Genomic DNA, 6,313 nt, shown 5'->3' on the forward strand with positions numbered 1-6,313 from the left:
ATGCAATGTTTGCTTTGAGAATGTTGATTGAGAAATATAGAGAAGGCCAGAAGGAGTTACATTGTGTCTTTGTAGATTTAGAGAAAGCATATGACAGGGTGCCGAGAGAGGAGGTGTGGTATTGTATGAGGAAGTCGGGAGTGGCAGAGAAGTATGTAGGAGTGGTGCAGGATATGTATGAGGGCAGTGTGACAGTGGTAGGTGTCTGGTAGGAGTGACGGATGGGTTCAAAGTGGAGGTGGGATTACATCAAGGATCGGCTCTGAGCTGATTTTTGTTTGTAGTGGTGATGGACAAGTTGATGGACAATATCATGCAGGAATCTCCGTGGACTATGATGTTCATGGATGACATTGGGATTCGTAGCGAGAGTAGGGAGCAGGTTGAGGAGAGCCTGGAGAGGTGGAGGTATGCACTAGAGAGAAGAGGAATGAAAGTCAGAAGGAGCAAGATTGAATACATATGTGTGAATGACAGGGAGCACAGCGGAATGGTGAGGATAAAAGTGGAGGTGACGAAGGTGTAGGTGTTTAAATAAATATTTGGGGTCAACTGTTAAAAGTAACGGGGAGTGCGGAAGAGAGGTAAAGAAGAGAGTGCAGTCAGGGTGGAGTGGGTGGAGAAGAGTGTCAGGAGTGATTTGCGACAGAAGGGTACCAGCAAGAGTTAAAGGGATGTCTTACAAGATGGTAGTGAGACCAGCTATGTTCTATGGTTTAGAGACAGTGGCACTGACGAAAAGACGGGAGGTGGAGCTAAGGGTGGCAGCGTTGAAGATGCTAAGAACTTCGTTGGGAGTGACGAAGAAGGACAGGATTAGGAATGAGTATATTAGAGGGACAGCTCAGGTTGGGTGGTTTGGAGACAAAGCAATAGAGGCAAGATTGAGATGGCTTGGACATGTGTGGAGGAGAGATGCTGGGTATATTGGGAGAAGGGTGCTGAATATGGAGCTGCCAGGGAAGAGGAAAAGGGGAAGGCCAAAGAGGAGGTTTATGGATGTAGTGAGGGAGGACATGCAGGTGGCTGGTGTTACAGAGGTAGAAGCAGAGGCCAGGAAGAGATGGAAACAGATGGTCCACTGTGGCGACCCCTAACGGGAGCAGACGAAAGTAGTAGTAGTAGTAGTAGTAGTAGATAATAAAGTAGTCATATCGGCCCTTAAAACGTTATTTCACACACCAACAGATTAATAGAATGAACAGCAATGTATGGCACCCCTATCCTCGATTTGGGGGAGGAAAAACGCGAGGCTTGTTTTTCTGATTTCTTTTCAAGGCTCTCCAAGTAAGAGCCTGGCGAAAAGAGTTTTATTGCTAATGTTATATGTGTAATTTATGTGTATGTAGGCTAGGAGAAATAAAAACCAAACATACCATTGAGGAAGACGCCCATTATACTGTATTTTTTCCCTTTTTTGTGGATATTTCCCGTTTTTCTCCCCAATTGTACTTGGCCAATCACCCCACTCTTCCGAGCCGTCCCGGTCGCTGCCCGACCCCCTCTGTCGACCTGGTGACACCAGGGGTGTCAGAATGGGGGGGGGGGCAGGGGGCAATTCTCCCCCACACACACTTTTACCCTCTTTCCACATTTTGTTAAAGTCAGGAATCCCTGTATCCCCATTAATGCCCCTATATTGGAGATGCATCTGGCTGCGCATGCTCCTGTCAACTGCGGAGGTGCCTCTTGCGGAGGTCCGCCATTTTGTCTGCAGCCAGCTACTCTTGCTATATTACAACACTTACGGTAAAAAGACGTTTCAATCGTTCCCGTCCACCGTAAGAAATTAGGTCAAGTAAAGCACACATTCACATTTTAATCCAATCAAAGGGTACATTGCAACACAAATAAAATGCATTGTAGCCTACATAGCAACCAATAAAATGGGAGGATCACAGTATTCCCCCAAGTCCCACCCGTCCTCCCCGAACAGGCACCACGACCGACCAGAGGAGGCGCTAGTGCAGCGACCAGGACACATACTCATTCAACTTCCCGACCGCAGACACGGCCAACTGTCTGTAGGGGCGCCCGACCAAGCCGGAGGTAACACGTGGCTTCGAACCGAGGAGCCACGTGCTGGTAGACGACGGAATAGACCGCCACGCCCCCCGGACGCCCAATTTTTATGTTGAAGTACGCTATAAACCAGGGATGGGCAACATGTTCCAGGAAGGGCCGGTGTGGGTGCAGGTGCAGGTCTTTGTTCCAACCAAGCAGCTACACACCTGATTCTATTAGTCAACCAATAGTCTTTTCTAAGCACCTTGATTTGTAGACTCAGGTGTATAACTGCTTGGCTGGAACAAAGACCTGCACCCATACTGGCCCTTTCTGGATCATGCTGCCCATCCCTGCTTGAAACGCACATTTCAGTTACGTATTACCAGAATTGAAAAGGAACTTCATTTACAATAATATATAACACAGAATCAATAAAAACAATCAAATAAAATAATCAATACAAACACACCACAATCAAAAATCATTAAACGTATAGCTACCTCCAATGTTTTAACAACATTCATATTGCATTGCTTCCGGGATCAGATTGAACGATATCTCCGAAAGAGGCTTTGCTGGTGGTGGTCTTCTCCCACGTTCACCTCTCACTGAAATCCATATGCTGCGAAGTATTGAGAACCGTATTCTGGTCCTCATATGGCTCAGAACTTTTGCGTACTCCTCACTGCGCTTCTTCGATAGGAGTTCTGCCAGACGCTTATACTTAGTAGCTGGAGGAGGACCCCATTCGCCATAGGTGCCATATATAAGGGGCGTAAAAGATTCCTTTTCTACTGTCAGTACCCGGCTGTTGTACTTCCTCATCTTATCCCTCTCTGCCTTTAGAGTTCTTCTGGGGATTTGTTTAAATAAGAGGGACAGTTACTCATTTCAGGCGGTAGCACTGTGGGAAAGTTGAACTCTTTGCAAAGCCAAGATGCGAATTTGCTTTGCCACTGGAAGTTGTATGTACATATTTATCTGTAGGTCTAGAGTAAAACTTTTGGAACTAAGAACATTAATAGATAATAAAAAAACAATTTGAAAAGATGAACAAAATTGTTTTATCACTCGTATTAGTTGTATACTTCCCAGTATCTCTCACATTATGAATTTATGTCATTTTTTATATTATCTTCAATGGGTGGACGAACTGTTTAACAAAAATTGTGAGGGGGGGGCAAGGCGAATTTACCCTGCTTTACAGTACATCTTTCGTGATGACAGTGACATTAAGAAGATCGCACAGAAGAGATCTTATGATAAATGCCAATTTGGCTTCTGGGTTCTGAGATTTGCGTCCCATCCGTCTGACTGGGGATGTTGTAGACCACCCTTCTGTAATACCATTACTATTCACAAGAGGGAGACATATATAAAGACATTTTCAGTTAACATCGAAGCGTCTCTGCTTCATAGATTTCACTATCCCAATTGAAATGCTTTTGCCATCGCAGCTACCACTACTATCACTACTTTTAAAACTCTTACTACAACCACCACTACTATTACTACTACTACTGCCAATATTAACAATAGTAATGTAAGTTTGATTGCAGTACTTACCGTCGTACTAAAAAGTTGCCATTCCAACTTGATACCCCCAAAATGACATTGTAATATATTTTAGAATTTGATTAATATAATGATCACAAGAGATACCATATTTACCATCTATAGTGGCATGTTATCAGATAACCAATAACCAACTGTGTGAGTTCTTAACTGTATGACAAGACTTTGTCAGCGATCCTGGCGACAAAGAATGCATGGTCAGGGAGTAAGAACATTTGGGAGGTAAAAGGCCAACGACTTTAGAGTGCCCTTGAGGTCTGGTACACATAAGAGTATTTTTTTTCCCTTAAGATCACCAGTAAATCTGTATTAATTTTGACCAGAACCACTTAAAAAGAATCGTTAAAGCGGATTAATCAAGCCCGTCCTGTTTAATGTCTCCCGTTAATTAGTTTGTCAGCAGTGTTTTAATATCGCCTAATGACTTCATATTTCACTGATGACATTAAAGGGGTGTTAAAAGGGGGGAAATGGCCCATTCAGGATTCAGCTTTTGCTCAAGACGCCCTAACTGAATAAGACAAGGTCACAAAGGCCTAGCCTTTAGGGAGAGATACATTATCAGGGGGATGGGGGTGGGAGAAATCCCATAGAGGAAGCTCTCGCCCCTCTAAAACAGCATGACGGGCACAATGTGATACAGTTCTGTCTTAGAACAATACACTGCATGGGGAATTGCATGGTACAGTTTAAGGCAACTATTCTGTATAGCATGGCAGAATAGCCCCATAGCGTGCAATAACACTGGTACTAGGGCCCTAATGCCTCGTGCTTTGTTGATGGGAGGGCTGAAATCGATCGTTCCCTGCATCAGTAGGCTACAGAATAAACCTTATGTTTATTTGGTATATCACTAAAATACATTAGGCGAGGAATAAAGTGTTTGTTGTCATAGCAGAGTAGGCCTATTTTCTGCCATCAAGACACCTGCTTTGGTAGGGATGGTGGGCATACCCCACAGTGATACTAATAAGTTTTGTTTTTTTGTTTTTTTGTTTTACTAAAAATATCCACACGTCACAGATGGAAAAAAAATGACCTTAACAGTGTCAGTCAACTACATTAGAAGGTCACCTTTTTTGATCTTGATCAGCACTTTCTAAAGTTATCCAAGCAAGAAAAAAGAAATCAGAAATCGTAAAGTTGTAGCCGACAATATTGAGGACATTGCGTTTTCTCTGTGATGAAAATCCTATGTTAAACAAAATGCTCAATGGAGGCTAATGGATTGCGAACAAGTCCATGCGCGGCTTCCAAAATGCTTTGTTTGACAAATCAATTTTCCCATAACCCGGTGAGGGGAAAAGTGATGCGGATTGATCGCCCCCCCTGACTTTGTTTTCAGAATATTGTTTGATGGCTGGATAGATTAATTGGTATGACATTTGAAAGCCTTCTCTTGACTGTCAGCATCCAAGCCTCTATACGCCAATCGAACTTGAGTCTAATTGTCTCCTCTGTAATACCCCACTTCACAAATTAGAGAAGGTTGTCTCTGGAAACTATTCCCCGCGTAAAGCCCAAACAAAAACACACAACTAATCAAACGTTGGTTTGAACAGGTCGGTGCTGGCTTGATAAGATGAAATGAATTAAAGGACATCACCCGTATCGCCGTGCCAGCACATCTCCCCTCAGCAGACAAGATGTGAACTATGCACATCAGAGCTGCAGGAGCTGCACAAAGTAGGCGGACTTCAGACCACCAGTTTAGGTCATAACCCTCAGCTTAGTCCAGCCTGTCTTACTACTCAAATTCGTACTTCTCAAATAATCTAGTCATGGACCTTAACTTGAGATAAACACCAAAAGAAATAGAGATTCATGTCCTTGACAGGTCTGAATGGAGAATACTAGTTATAGAGTATTTCATCAGCTGTGATGCTTTTCTAATATGAGCTGCAGTGGCTAGTTGTTGAGGTGATGAAGTCTCTGATTAAATCTGTTATACTGTGTAACAAAGTTGCACTTATATATATATATATACCTTGAGGGTCATCCCAGGTCCTCCTCTGTGTGGAGTTTGCATGTTCTCCCCGTGTCTGCGTGAGTTTCCTCTGGGTGCTCCGGTTTCCTCCCACAGTCTAAAGACATGTAGGTCAGGTGAATCGGCCATACTAAATTGTTCCTAGGTGTGAATGTGTGTGTGTGTGTGGGCGCTTTGATGGACTGGCGGCCTGTCCAGAGAGTCTCTCCGCCTGCCGCCCAATGACTGCTGGTATAGGCTCCAGCATCCCGCGACCCCAATTGGGATAAGTGGCATGGCTCATGGATGGATGGATGGATATATATATAATGACATACACACACATATACTGAATATATAATGATATACACACACACACACACACACATATATATATATACATATATACACACACACATATATATAGTTTGTTGGACCAGTGCATTAACAGTGAGTAGGTCAGTTATTTTCAAAAATTAACAGACTTCGGTGAATCAAAATAAGCCCTATGGGCAGTGCTGTATCTGCCCTCTGCATGTCATCACCATTTATTTATCATTCACAATGACTAATTGCCTGACTTGACTTCAAATCGGTGGGCTGGATTCTGCACAGAGCAAGCTGCTCCACTGCCCACCTCCCTTCTCATGACGCACCTCCCTATCACCCCAACACACCCACTCGCCTTTGAAAAACTGTAATTGAATGAGTTTATGTCGTCAAGTTGATTAATCATATTAATTTGTACTTATTAGTGGGATGGGT

Source organism: Lampris incognitus, chromosome 15 (assembly GCF_029633865.1).
Source record: "Lampris incognitus isolate fLamInc1 chromosome 15, fLamInc1.hap2, whole genome shotgun sequence".
In the NCBI taxonomy this organism is placed as follows: domain Eukaryota; kingdom Metazoa; phylum Chordata; class Actinopteri; order Lampriformes; family Lampridae; genus Lampris; species Lampris incognitus.